Below are 15017 nucleotides of genomic sequence, written 5' to 3'. Positions count from 1 at the left end.
CAGAGGGAGGGAGGCGTGGGCTGGGAGGAGAGAATCCCCAGGGGACCAAAGCCCGAGGAAGGGGGGTCTGGGGAGCTGGGGGGAGTGGGAGGGGACTCGGGGCTGGGAAAGGAGGGAGAACAGGAGAGGCAGCTGTCTGAGGGACAGGGGAGCGCAGGTGTGCCCACTGGTGCTGACATCTCCGCCAGCTCTGCGCCTGGGAGCCCTCCAGGATTCCTGTCCCTCTCACCTTTGCCCTCAATATCCAGCCATTCCTGTGGGGTCTTCTTCCTTCCGAAGGTTTCCAGGATGCCCCCCCCAAGGGCACCCCTCCAGGGAAGTCCCTGGCCACTCATTCTATTCCCCAATATTCCTTCTTCTGAACCTTTGCCTGAGCTGATGGCTTTGACAATACTACCCTTTCCTACTGGCCAGCTTTCTCCTTATCCATTAATTTCTTCATTTATTCCAGATATTTGTTAAATGCACCTGAGCTACAATGGAGAGTAGGATGGAATGTGAGGGGCACCTGATCAGCACTCAGGGTAGGAATGGAGGAAGTCAAGGAAGGCTTCCTGGAGGTAGAGTCATCTGAACTGAGACTCCAGCCCTGAGGAGCAGAGGTGGGTAAGCCAGGAGAAGGGGTCAGGGATGGAGTGGATGAAGTGGCTGGGAGGGCAGTCCAGGGTGCCAGGCAGAGGCAACTGTAAGTACAAAGGCCCAGAGGCAAGAAGGAGCAAATGGCCCCTCCTAGGGGAAGTCTTCCAGACTCGTTAGGAGCTTCCCTGATGCTCCACCCAACTTTGAGGGCTGCTTCTCCCACAGCCTGGGCGCCAGCCGGTGGCCTGCATCCCTGGAAATGAGCACTGAGCCCACACCGTGTCTTGTGAGCAAGGGCCAGGGCTCCTCTCCGGCTCCTCTCACCTCTTCCTCTTAGCTAGTCCCTCTCCACTCTCAACCTCAGGTCTGGCGACGCCTCCCTCCGGCCCCACACCCTCAGTGGCTCCTCCCCACCCACAAGGGAAGCTCAGACTCCGGGTCTCTCCCAGCCGACGTCTGCCGCCCGATTGCATGGACGACCCATCACTCCCTCCCAAGGGACTGTTTGGGGACCAAAGCACGACCGTCACCTAACAATCACACCGAGCTTCCTCCTCCAGAATGACAGTCCCCGGGGTGGGGAGCCTGGTCCGAGAAGAAAGCTACTTGACAACGAAGGCTCAGCTAATGAGTCACAGCTGATTCCAAACCCTGGCCTCTCCCTGCCTCCCACTGCCCGCTCCCACAGGGCTCATCTCATCAGAACAGGTGACCATCACAGTCAGGGGTTAAAAGCAGGGCTCTGCCCGGGGTCATCTCTCTCCTGGGCCATTTACTACCGAGGTGCCCTTGAACCTCTCTCAGCCTCATCTGTGACATGGGCACAATTCTTGAAGTTATTCAATTGTCAGCACAAATTAGTACCCATATCCAGAGTTGTTCTGGCCAAAGCCAAAGAAATGAATTTGTAATAACTTTCTTCAAGCATAAATGGCCATATGTGCTTGGAGACTATGAAAAATAAATATCTATTTACATTATTACACAGATATATATGTACAAGCACGTATAGCCTCATTAGGAATGGATTGTAAAGTACAGGACACGGTGCCTGATGAGTGTTGCCGTGTCGTAGAGGTTATCTCAGCTGCCACCTCTTCCAGGCGTGGCCGCTGTGGGCCACACACAAATGCACGCTCTCTGCCAAGCTCACCCCCCGAAGTGTTAGCGCATGTCTTCTGCCAGGGCCGCCTCCCTGGCTACTCTCTCCTTTGCATGGACCGTCCCCATATTCACACATCTGCCTCCTTAAGGTCAGGAGTCATGTCTTCCTGCTTCCTCTTAGTGTCCCCGCTCAGGTCAACAGGCAAGCAAGATTGTGCTTGCAGGGAAGGGACACCAGGGCCCAGAGCCAGGGGCCAGGGGCCAGGGGCCAGCGCCGGGCCGGGTGCTCGTACCGGAGGAAGCGGTTGAGGTCCCCGTGCCGCATGTACTCGAAGACCATGAGCAGCGGGCGGCCCTCGGTGCAGACGCCAAAGAAGCGCACGATGTGCTGGTGCTGCAGCATGGTGAGCAGCTCGGCCTCGCGCTGGAAGTCCTGCCGCGCGCTCTCAGACACCTCCTTCAGCACCTGAGGGTGGGGGCAGGGACCGGACTGAGCGGGAAAGAGCCCACCCCCAGCCTGAGCCCCCCGTCCTGGGACAGTGGCCCAGGCCTTACCTTCACGGCCACCAGCATCTTGTCCTGCTCCGGCAGCAGGCTGTGGCACTCCGCAAGGAAGACCTTCCCAAAGGCGCCCTCGCCCAGCTCCCACTTGAGTACGATATCGCAGCGCTTGATGTGACGGACACCTGGGGAGTGGCTCACGGGATCAGACAGGAGCCCCGTCTTGGGAAGGAGGGGGTCGGGGCCAGGACAGGACTGTCTAGCAGGGCTGTGCACGGCGCAAGGGCACCAACCAAGGGGCAGATGGGGACTGAAACTGAGCCCTCACCCCTTCACCAAGCCCCATGCCGTGGTGAGACAAGGGTGGTGATGGTGTAGACAGGGGCGGTGATGGTGAGACAGGGGTGGTGATGGTGAGATGGGTGGTGATGGTGAGACAGGGGTGGAGATGGTATAGACAGGGGTGGTGATGGTATAGACAAGGGTGGTGATGGTGAGACAGGGGTGGTGATGGTGAGATGGGTGGTGATGTATAGACGGGGGTGGTAATGGTATAGACAGGGGTGGTGATGGTGAGACACACGGGTGGTGATGGTGAGACAGGGGTGGTGATGGTATAGACAGGGGTGGTGATGGTGTAGGCAAGGGTGATGGTGGAAGGGAAGGCTTGTTCAGGCCTGGGGTAGGCAAAGGTGATGACGCAGGGGCTTCTATACACGTGCATGCAGGTAAACGTGCCCCCACCCTTGACCCAGCATAGGCCCTCACAGGCATCACTGAAGTATTGAGGGTTCTCGATAATGTGGCCTTGGAGCCCGGAGCCTTTGCCCTCAGTGGGGGACAAGGAGCTGCCACCCAATGTCATGAAATGCAGGGACATGGCCAGTCCGTCCTCTGGAGCCAGCACAGCAGGGCCTGGGAAGGAGACACAGCCACAGGTGGCAGGGTGGCCGGTGACCCCAACCGCCTTGTCATCTGCAGGGGGAGGAACAGAGGAGCTAGGGAGCCAGGCAGCCAGCAGGGAGAAGGGAAGGCCCAATGGCCTCTCTATGCCTGGCTCCTGTCCAACCCCAGGCCCCATGGGCCCCCAAAGAACTCTCCCACTGCCCCTCCCCCCAGCTCAGACCTCCCAGACCCACTTAGTGTTTGACTACAATCCAGCCACCAATTAGCATCTGCTACTTCTGAAACTACCCAGCACCAGCCTGACACGCACTCACATGCACAGCCCCACAGCCAGGTCCTCACCCCCCCAAACACACAGTCCCCAAACTCCATGTGTCCGCTGCCCCCACCCCAGCCCACAGAAGACAGAGTCAGGAAGAGCAGGTAGGAAACAAAGCCAGCAGGACAAGCTGGCGGACAGCCCTTCCACAGCCCCTCCACTCACGGTTGATCCCAAACTTGTTCCTCCGTCCACATTTATTGAGCACAAGGAACAGCGTAGAAAGGAAGAGGCAGGCAAAGACCGCCAGGCCCACAGCCACTGAGACCTGGGGGTGAGGAGGTTAGATCCGGGCTGCTCTCCATCTCTAAGAGCTCCCCCACAGCAAACGGTTTCTCCATCCTGCATAGGAGCCCAGAGCCAGGCTCCCAGCCCCGCCTCCGCCTCCCCTGGGGCCCAGGTCGTGGCTGTGAGGGTGGCCAGACTCTAGTGCTCCCCGTCCTCTGATCAGAACTGACATGCGGATGAGCCCCTAGCCCAGCCTCCCGATCCCGTGGACAAGCTTCCACCTCCCATGCTCACCCCAAACGGCGTCTCATCCTTCTTCTCCACCGGGTCTCCCGACGTGCTGTTCGTGTCTGTGGGGACACAGAGCAGGAAGGTGGGCCTGGGCACGTGCCGTGGCTCCTCCAGCAACTCCCCACCCTGGCCCTGGCTGACCCCTTGGGGATCAGGTTAACTGTTCCCTCTGCCCCAGGCTTGGCTCCAGGGACCAGACAGAACCTGCCTCCACCCGGGGGTACTCACCCACTGGCGAGAAGGAGACTGCAGCGGGAGGGAGGAGAGAAAGCAGTCAGATGGGGGAGGAGCGCAGTGAGTCCCCTTCCCCTTTGGGACTCAGGTCCCGGCTTTGATGTGACGGACACCTGGGGAGTGGCTTGCGGGATCAGACCCCGGGCCTTCATGGGCTGCAGGTGGGATGGGGTGGTGGGGTGCTGGACCTCAAGCAAGAAGACGCACATGGCCCTTTTCCAGCTGGGCCGTGGATGCCCTGGTGTATGGCTCTCTCCAGCCAGCCCAAGGGAATGGCAAAGCTCAGGGATTCAGGATTCCTGGGGCAAGGAGGCCAGTACAAAGCTGGAGAACAGAACTCCACTCTTTTCTGTCCGGGACTAGGCTCTCCCACTTTTAGGGTCAGGATCACAGCAGAAAGTGGGCCAGGCCTCCCCGGACACCAGGCTATGGACCCGGGTGGAGCCCAGGGAGCGGGGGCAGGGTTCAGGGTGGCCCTCGCACCAGGGATGGGGTCCTCGGGGTTGAACTCGAAAGGGTTGTCCATGAAGGCGGCCATGACGGAGGCGGAGGCCTGGCCTGAGGGGTTGGTGGCCAGCAACGTGTAGTTGCCATTGTTGACGTGAGTGGGTTGGTTGAGGCGCAGGCACCCATGTCTCACAGTCTCATTGGCTGCCGGCTCCAGGAACTCGGTGAAGATGAAGCTGGTCTCGTTGAGCACGGAGCCATTGAAGAGCCAGCGAAGAGAGGGTGCCGGCTGCCCATCCACCGAGAAGGGGATGCACCAGTGATGCAACTCCACTGCCGCATGCAGATGCACGCTGGCCGGGACTGTGGGCCAGAGACAGTGCTGGTGAGAAGTCAGGGGGAGCAGCTGGAGGGGACCCAGAAGGATCTGACACGTGCAGGGACTGGTGGGGGTGGGAGGGCGTTGGCAGTAAATCTTAAATAAATCAGGCAGCAAGTGTATGAAATTCGGAGGCTTAGAGAAAAGTGGTGTGCCTAAAGTAAGTAAGCAATAGCCCTAGAGAAGAGGGGTACCAGCTGATGGAAATTAAACATGGAGTCTTTTGGATAAGTGTCATCAAGGTTAAGAAGATAGGAGGGGGCTAAACATCAAAAAAGCAAAGAATAAACAGAAGTTTAAAAATGTTTTGAAAGAAGACATGGTTTTGAAATAACCCAGCCTGCAAGAGGCAAAAAGCACCTCAATAATAGGAAAATATCTATATCTATAGATCTATATGCATATATAGTTTATATTGGAATTCCAGCCAGCACTCATGCAATGGAATATTATTCAGCAGTGAACTGAATGAAAAACTACTCCCATTAACATGGATGAATCTTACAAGTATAATGTGAGCAAAAGGAACTAGACACAAAATAATACTTGAGGTATGATTCCATTTATAGAACGTGCAAGAACAGGCAAAAACTACGCCATATTGATAGGGACGCATACTTGCATAAAATTCCTTTCAAAAGCAAGGAAGTGATTATCACAAAAGTCAGGATGGGGTGGAGGGGAAGGATGGGATTCTGATTGGGGAGAGGAAGGGAGGGTCCCTGAGGTGCTGGTAAGAATAATTATTGCTTAAAGGGTATAGGTTTTATGGGGGAATCTATGTCTGCTACATTTCATATTAAAAGAAAAGTTACATAATGTAGAAGATTTAAAATAATTTATTGGCAGGCCTAGAGAAATTAGGCAGTGAGCCTAGACAGGAACTGGGAAGGGCAATTGCTTCTCTTAAAACTAGTTCGTAGAGTTAGCGTCCTACAGAGGGTCAGGCATGAAGAACTACAGTGGAGCAGGGAGAACAGCTGATGACCTCAGGTAGTAAGACTTGGGCAGCGGGCCAGGAAGAAATCCATCTCCATCCCTCTGGCCTTGATGAGCCCCCAGGCTTTCCCCCCAAAGGATCAGGTTTTCATGGGAATCTGGGAACAGCTGGGAAGGAGCAGCTGTGGAGACACACTTCCCACCCCTTTCCTCCAGCCCCTCCCACCCTCACATCTTCTTTTCAGGGAAGGAGATGAGGGCGGGCACAGGGCAGTCACTGGGACTCACAGGAGACGTTGACCTGGACAGAGACTTCAGCCCGGCCCACCTCGTCCTCCGCCCAGCATGTCACATTCTTTCTATTGAGGTCGCTGGTAACGTTGGCCAGGGTCAGCCTCAGAGATGTCAGATTCCCAGATTGCTGTGTCAGGAAAAAGAGGGGGAAATCAAGAAGAGCATCCGCTGGCTTCTGGCTAGAGGTTGGGGGCTAGAGCGGATGTCTTCAGGGACCCCCTCTGGCTCCAGATGGGAAAGAGAGGGGCCTGGTAGGGAGGGGGAGGAGAGAGGTATGGGAGGGAATCTTGCAGAGAACAGGCCTCCTCCGTTAGAGCTTGATCAGACTCTCTCCTGGATTATTTATTTTAAAATGATCTGGAAAATGTAGAACATAACCAATGACCTCAAAGTAGACACAAAATGCCCCGAACCCAAATCGCCCTTCTGAACAGCTAAATAGATGTCAGGGACCCCAAGTATCAAATACACACCTCTCACTGGAGAACAAACTGGGACCTCGCCACCTACTCACTCCCCTTCCCCACGCCAATTCTAACACACACAGTCTCAGCGCAGGGAAGGCCGGAAGCAAGGCATGGCACTGGGCACAGGGCGCCAGTTAGAAGCAGCAGCAGCAGCATGACCTCCTTGGGCAGATGAAGACACAGAGTGAAGTTAGAGAGGCAACGTGACTTCATTCTGCATCATCCTCCTCAAAAGGCTGAATCAGCCCCACCGGCGGCCTGGCTCAGGAGCTGAGCATCGACCTATGAACCAGGAGGTCGAGGTTGGATTTCTGGTCAGGGCACATGCCCAGGTCGCAGGCTCGATCCCCAGGATTCTCTCTCATCATGGATGTTTCTATCTCTATCCCCCTCTCCCTTCCTCTCTGAAATCGATTAAAATGTATTTTAAAAAAATAAAATAAAAAGGTTGAATCGGGTTCCGGTCCTCTTCCTAAGAAACCGTGGACATGTGGAAGTTACGTGATCTTATCTTGCTGAGCCATGGTTCCCTTGTTTTTGTCAGACGATGAGGTAGACAAAATGATCTTTTGACAGCTTAGAAAGCCGTTTTCGTAAAAACGAGGAAAATAAGTGAAGTAGTGGACAAATCTCACTGATCTGGAAATTTCTAAATGTGGAATCCCTTGACTAAAAGCTAGAGGAGGGGAGGTTTCCCTGGGCTTCCGCTGGACTATGGGAGTTCAGAGGTGCTGGAAGTGCTGCCCAGCCTCTTGTGCAAGCTCCGAGGCCCAGGCTCTGTGAGGAGAAGCCCTGCCCTAAGGTCCTCCTTGCTGTCCCATCTCCTCCAAATCACCCTGGAGTGTGGTATCCTACTAACTCTTCCCTCTGCATCCTTCACTCCCCTAAAGGTGACCATCCTCCCCTCCCCTCCATTTAACCCAGTTAGGGGGTGACTTTTCTATAGGAACTTTCTAGAAAACACAACTGATAGCAAACATGTAAATCTGCCAAAGAGAAAAACAAAACCCTGGAATTCGTCAAAGCATCATCGATCTCCACAGATAGTCATGGCCCACCTCTTGCCTCTGCCTTGTCCCCTTTCCATTACTCCAGTGGCTTTGATCTCTGGGCGGAAGAACCAGTGGCTAGTGGCCCCTCCACCATGTCTGGCTCCCCCTGCTTGGGGCTCCAGTGCTTCTTCATGCAACCCTGCTCCAGGGGCCTCCGGCAATCCTGGAGTCGACTCCCCTCCCCAAGTGAGGGCCTCTAAGCTGAACACCCCCACCTGGGTCCCCCTGGCCCCTCTCTTCCCAGGGGCTGGACCCTGTGTGTGTCTACCCAGGTGGGGACAGCTTTTGGGTGGGCACAGCCCACGGTTGGCCCCTCCTGACCTTGTCCACAAGGCCTCCTGAGTCAGCTGTGGCTGCTCTTGACTGCCCGTCGCCAGCCTGAGGACACAGGGCGAGCCTGGGAAGGTGCCCAAAGACACATCTGAATGACAGAGATAAAGGCCAGAGAGTGGCCAGAGGCAGGCAGGACATCAGAAGGCCATCATGTCCACCTCCTCAATTTACAGATAAGAAAACCGAGTGCAGGCAGATTAAGAGATGTTTCCGAAACTCGCTCTAAGAATTAATGAGTGAGCGAGCTGGAACCAGACCTAAGCCCCCTTTACTATATGCTTATCACACACCCAAGACAACCTGCTTCCAGAATCTCCAGAAAGAGACCAGAAGTCCCCCGAGAACCAGCCTGGCTATGGTACGGGACCACAGACACTGCGCCCTCTCCACGGTCCTCAGTTTCCTTATCTAGAATTTGGTGGGTGGGAGGGATGGGCTGCAGGGTCCCCCTCAGCTCCAAATGTGAGGGCTCTGCGACCCTCTGTCTTGCAGCCAGAACCATGTTCCCAGAGAGGGGGCTCCAGCAGAGCCTGGGGTCCCCACGGGGCCAGTGCCCTTCCTGAGGCCACGTGTGGGGCCTGGGGCTGCCCCACAGCACGAGCATGAGCCCCGAGGATCTAAACCAGCTCTGTCCCTCTGTTGCCCTCTACGTGCTTCTTATTCGTGGTCTCTTTTCCTGTCTTTGTCCCCCGTGTTCTGCCCAAGATTCCGGGGAGAGGGGAAGGGGCAGCGATGGTGAAGGGTGCTCACCATCACCGTGGCCGACTCCTCCACCTCTGTGACGATCCAGCCGGTGTCCTTCACGCCCTGCCCCTGCACCTGGCACTGCAGCAACACGTCATCCCCCACGTCCACAGAGGCATTGGGCATCTGGACCTTCAGCATGGGCACGCCTGGTCACCCAGGATGCCCAAGGGGTGTTAGAGAAGGCAGTGGCCTCAGAACCCACCCAAAGCCGTGCTCCTTTCCCCAACCTCCTCAGGGACCCTGAGCCCGCCACTGCAATGCTCCCCACCCTTCCGTTTCCCCAGCTCTTGCCAATGCCCGTTCCCCAGGCGTCCTTCAGTGCTGCCCCCCCCACCACCACCAGCTCTGCTCTGTGCCCTCTTCCCAAGCATGTAGCTCTCTTTCCCAGGCCCTGGACCACCTCCAGCACCTACCACAGCTGGTGTTGGACATGTGGGCAAAGGACTCCTGCCCGAGACACTGGAGCTTCTGGACGCCGCCCAGTCCCTCCTCCTCCCAGCGCTGCAGCCAGTGCAGGGCACAGGAGCAGAGCAGAGGGTTCCCAGACAGGACTCTGGGGGGTAGGGGGGGGGATACCAAGAGAGTCAGGGGCGGGGAGGAGAGGGGTGGGCCTGAGAGCCACACTGAATGAAGCCCACAGTAAGAGGGAGTGCAGTTAGCAGCGTGGAATGTCTCGAGGAAAAGGAGTGTGGACATGGAAGTCCCTCTCACCAACCAGTAACAAGACATGGGAAGAAAGAGAACGCAGAAGGTCAGACAGGTGCCTATGGCCCATGGCATTCCCTTACCCCGGCTCCCCCGGGGGAGGGCCAGGTGACAAGGAGGGACGGACATTGCCTCCCAGGAAGGCCCAGAGGCCTTAGGTGTCCCACCCAACCCACTGCACAGGCAGCTGGCAGCCCCCAGTCTCCTGAGCACACACAGAATTGGTTGTCCAGGCCAGCACCCCACCCCACACCCCATCCGCCCCCCAAGGCAATAAGTACCTCAAGGGGTAGGCCTGCAGCCTCTGTTTTTATGGGAGGTTCACAGGCATGCACAAAGTCCCCCGTCTCAGCTCACAGATAAACAGGGAGTCCCCAGAGCCACTCTGCCCTGCCAGTTCCACACAGACACAGTGACACAGTATCACACACACACACACACACACACACACACACACACACACACACACGCTGCTCTCGCCCCTGGAGCACCCACACTCACAGTTCCTGTAAGGAGAGGCCCTGGACGGTTTTCCAGGAGAGAGACTCCAGAGCATTGAAGGAGAGGTTTCTGCGGGAGTTGAGACAGCGAAACAGACCCCTGTGAGCAACGACCTCCTTCCGACCCAGCTTGAGGGAGGGGAGGAGCCCAGGAGCCCAGCCCAGCAGGGAGGCCTTGGTGGTGGGGGGACAGGTTAGGCTCTTCAAGTGCCCTTCTTCTTCCTGGAACAAGAGCTCACCCCACTTAACCCCCTCCCCAGACCCCAGGGAGGGGGTCCAGAGAACAGCTGCTCCTTCTTCCCCACCCTTGGCCCCAGCTGGCAAAGTGCTGAGGCCCCAGCTGGGGGAGGGGGCTCCATCTGTGCTCTCCTCCCCACAGAGCCCAGGACGGAGGGGGTGGGGGGACTGGGCTCCCACACTCTCTTGCCCCCTACCGGATGATGAGGGGTTCAGAGTGCTTCCTCAGGTCCCCTCCCCATTCCTCCTCGGACACTTAAGAAAGCAGCTGAAAGGGCCCCCAGGCCCCCAGCCCCTTGTTGGAGAGATGGAGAGGTGAGCTGGGGGGCAGCTCCAGGCCACACAGGAAGCTGGCTTAGGAGCTCCTGGCACCAACCAGCACCTACGAGAATGTTCCTGCCCGTCCTGGGACCTTCTGCCTCCGAGGGGCCTGCCCTGGCCCTCTCCTTGCTTAGCTGTCCTGCAGAGGGATCGGAAGGCCCACCCCCTCCAGCACTCACAGCTGAGTGACCTCCTGCAGAGGGATCGGAAGGCCCACCCCCTCCAGCACCACAGCGCTGAGGAGTGTGGTTCTGTCAGCCCAGAAAGTAGCCTCGCTGAGTCTCAGAACCCGCGTTTTTAAAGTGGGGATGACTCTCTCTCCAGGCTGAGTGCAGACTCACTGGCATACGCAGGGTGAGGTGCACATTGTTAGCGGAAGCCCCAGTTCAGAGTCGTTGATGCGGCCTCACCTCATCTTTGTGGTGGTTGTTGTTAAATCACTGGACACAACAGAGTTTAGGGCACCCAGCACAGCCATGTGAATGACAGGTCCCACCACCCTCCCCTCTCTCCATCTGCCTGTGATGGGGGGAAGTTGCTGGACTCTTGCCCTCAGGGAGGGGCAGTCCGGGACACCAAGGGCCTCCCCTTCAGCAGTCTCTCCCGCCCGCCCTTCCCCGCCCCGTCCTGAGCCGGGACTCCCAGGCACCGGGAGGGTGACGAGTGGCAGGTCTGATACCCCAGCTCCCAGGGGAGATGGATCCCAGCCAGACCCCAGGGTCCTGCTCCTGCCCCTTGCTCCCCAGTTCACGTGTATCTGAACTCTGGGAAGAAAAAAACGGGACAGGCACCTAGGAGAATGTTCCTGCAGCATGAAGCATGGAAGTGAGACAGCGAGAAGGGCCTCTAGCTGCAGGGTGGGAGCTGAGAGCACTGCTCCCTGAAGTGGAGGAGAGCCCCAGGCTGGAGCCTTCCTCACTCCAGGCCCCTGGGGAGGGCCCAGCCCAGCAGCTGCCCACGTCTGGGTGGCCTCCCACCCTCTCTGCCCAGCCCGGGCCACTCACAGGCGACTGAGCCGAGGGGTGAAGTGGAAGGCATCTGGTGCCACGCTCCGGAGGCCACTCTTCACGATGGTGCTGGGAAGGGTGCAGCAGGGTCAGCTCCAGGGCCTCCGCCACCAGGGTCCTGGCATCTCTGCCCAGGCCAGCCCCCAGTCCCCATGCTGAGCCTGGACCCCTCCCCACCCCCATCCCTCACAGCTTCCTCAGCTGCCCGGGACCCCTGTGCTTTCCGACCTCCTCCAGCCCTCAGGCCTCAGCCTCTCAGGTCCTCCCAGGCCCCTGGAACCTTTGAGCCCACCCGACCCTCTGGTCCAACGGGCTCTGTACTGAGCCCTACACCCACAGTCCCCGCTCCTCACAGGTTTCTCAGCTCCCCCAGGCCCCTCAGGTGATTGGGCTCCAGACGCTGCAGATGCTGCTCATTCTCGATGTAGCTGTGGGGAGAGGGGAGGGGAGTCACAGGAGGCCAGACCCACCCTCAAGTCCCCATACCCACCTACCCGCCTCTCTCATAATCACACACACCTGTGTGCATGCATGAACACTCATTTACACACACACAGGCACAGGCACGCACATCTGCACGCACACAAGTCACACATGAACATGTATGCATGCATCCTCACACCATCACATATGCACACCCTCATTTCTCATGTACATGCGCACGCTCAGACATGGACATACACACAGAGGCATAAATATATGCACAGAAATGCACCTCCTCACACACAGTCACACACATGCATGCCTGAAGCCACAGATGTGCGCCTGGGTATGCTCACACCCTCACACATGGACACACATGGACATAACTCTCTCAGGCACACATACACGTGTGTGAGACTGCATGTGCACACTCACATTCATAAACACACACAAGTCCATTCTTGGCTTGGCATTCTGCTCTTTTACACAGGCCTGTCCTGCTCATGCCAACAATGGGGCCCTGCTGAAGCACTTGCTTCCATAATGGGCCTAGGCTCTTAGCGGCCACTGCCCACCTAGCACAGAGGATGCCTCATGGTCATGAAAACATGTGTGCCCAAACACACCTGCTCACCCATCCCTCCACACACAAATACACACACACCACCCTCCCCCTTGAAGCCACACTCAACACAAATCCCTACTCCCTCCCGCCACCTTTCAGCACAGAGAGCAGAGGCACAGAGGCTGTCAGCCAGAGACATCTTGGACCCCTCCCCGCCCCAGGAGGGACCTAGGAAGGAGGAGCGGGGCAGTGAGAGGATGGGTCAGAGTCCGTGGTGAAGCGGCGTGGACGGGCTGACTTACACAGTGAGAGAGCCACGGGAAGGCCAGTGTGGGGGGTGGCAGAAAAGCAAACAGAGAAAGAGAAAAAAAGACACTGAGAAAGAGAAACTGATAGGAAGAGACTAGGAGAGGCAGAGAGAGAGAGAGAGAGGACAGAGAGCCAGAGAAAGCTCCATAGGGATATGAGAAAGGAGGAAGAAGGAAGAGCAGGCATGCAGGGGTGGGGGATTGTTGGTGCCCTGGGCACTGCCCGGCCTCTGGATCTGACATGCCAGGGAGTTCCTGAGAACTCGGCTGCCCTGCAGGGGCACGTCAGTGAACCCCCCACCCCCACACACATGCCAGGGGCCCCTGACTCACTGTCTGTCTCAGAACTCTCCCCCTCTCCCCTCTGACTTCCCCGAAGTTGTGGGAACCAGGATAAGCCTCAGTGACCCTCTCTTCCTCTCCCCTTCCCAACCCTGGTCCCAGCAGACAGTCCCCCCCGGGGCCCAGGGGATAAACTCCAGTGACTCTGAGGGAGAGCGGGTCCCTGCCCAGAGCGTGTGGAGCTGTGCGGACCCGGGAGGGGGTGAGAATGCTGTGGCCGGGCATGTGCAAGCTGTCAGGCAGCGTGCTCAAAGCTGCCTCATTCGTTTGGATTCATAATCAATCTGTCTATTCAAGTCCATTATCTCCTCGTTAGCTCTGCCAGTGATGGAGGAGGAGGGGACCCTGCAGGCGGAGGCAGGGGGTCAGGCTGCCGCCCCACCCAGAGAGAGAGCTCAGCTCACCAGCCTGCAGGCCTCCTCCTACCTACCCAGCCCCAGTCTGTCCGCGCCCCTCACTCCCAGGCTGGACCCACTTGGGGCTTGGGAGGAAATTGAGAAATGAGAGCTCTGATAGGAAATATTCCAGAGCCTGGGCCCTGGCTTGAAGGTCCAGAGTGATGAATGGAATGCGGGGGGGGGGGGGGGGGGGGGGGGGGGGGGGGTGCGCAGCCTGGATCTCATGTCCCCTCCCATTATGCCGAGACCTAGGCCCAGACCAAGACAAGGCCATCTCTTCTCCTCCTGGTCTCCCCAGGGCCTTTAGAGAGACTGAGCACCTTCCCGTTAATGGCAAAATACCCGAGGAACTCAGTGCCCATTACCGCAGGCTGCTCAAGTAACTTCCAGAGATGGCCCCTGGCTCAGACACCTTCTCGCCTGTCGGTCCCTGCATGAGACCCAGGCTCCTGGCCCACCCTCTAAGCCCCAAGCCCACAGGAGGCGGCTTTTGTAGCAGGTCCTCCTCTCTCCCCCTCGTCTTGCTGGCCCCACCAGCCACACAGAATACTCAAGTATTTTCCAGCCATCACCATGCGATGCTTGAGTATCTCTAAGCCAGTTATTACAGAACACTCCCATAGGTTTCACCAGCTGCTAAAAAGTACTATTTTTTTAAATATATTTTTATTGATTTCAGAGAGGAAGGGAGAGGGAGAGAGAGATAGAAACATCAATGATGAGAGAGAATCATGGATCGGCTGCCTCCCTCCGGCACACCCCACACTGGGGGTTGAGCCTGCAACCCAGGTGTGTGCCACCATGACCTGGAATCCAACCGTGACCTCCTGGTTCATAGGTTGACGCTCAACCACTGAGCCTCGGCCGAGGATACTTGAGTATTTTGTAACCGATTACTGCAGAAGGCTGGCCATTCCTCCCAGTGCTGGGCCCTGACTTCCTCTCCCAAGTAGGGAGACAAGGGTGGACAGGGAGATGGGTGTGGGGAGAGAGAAGCCAGGAGGGGGGGGGGTCTTATTTCCTACACCCAAATCAAGGAATCTTGGGGACATGGGGAGAAGAAAGCTCAACCACCCAAGCTATGGCTCCTCACCACCTCCCAGTTAAATTCCCAATTCCAGAGGGAAGGAGTGGGGGCTGCCTGGTCATGACAAGGGAGGGATGGGGGCAGTTTCCCCCTGGAAAGGGTGTCCAAACGGAAGGGTTCGCCTGAGCTCCAGAAAGCTGCTTGGAGGCGGCTGGGCTCTCAGACCTGGTCCGCGGAGAGTCCCCCTAGTTCTCCCCGAAGCCAGCGCCCCAGCTGCCCTGAGCACTAGGTAACGTCCAGGCAGGGACTGTGGTTCCCGACAAGGCGGCAGCGGCGGCGGCGGCGCAGGAGGAGGAGCAGGGCG

This window comes from Myotis brandtii, unplaced genomic scaffold, assembly GCF_000412655.1.
Source record: "Myotis brandtii unplaced genomic scaffold, ASM41265v1 scaffold250, whole genome shotgun sequence".
NCBI classification, from domain to species: Eukaryota; Metazoa; Chordata; class Mammalia; order Chiroptera; family Vespertilionidae; genus Myotis; species Myotis brandtii.
Note: the sequence above shows the minus strand (reverse complement) of the source record.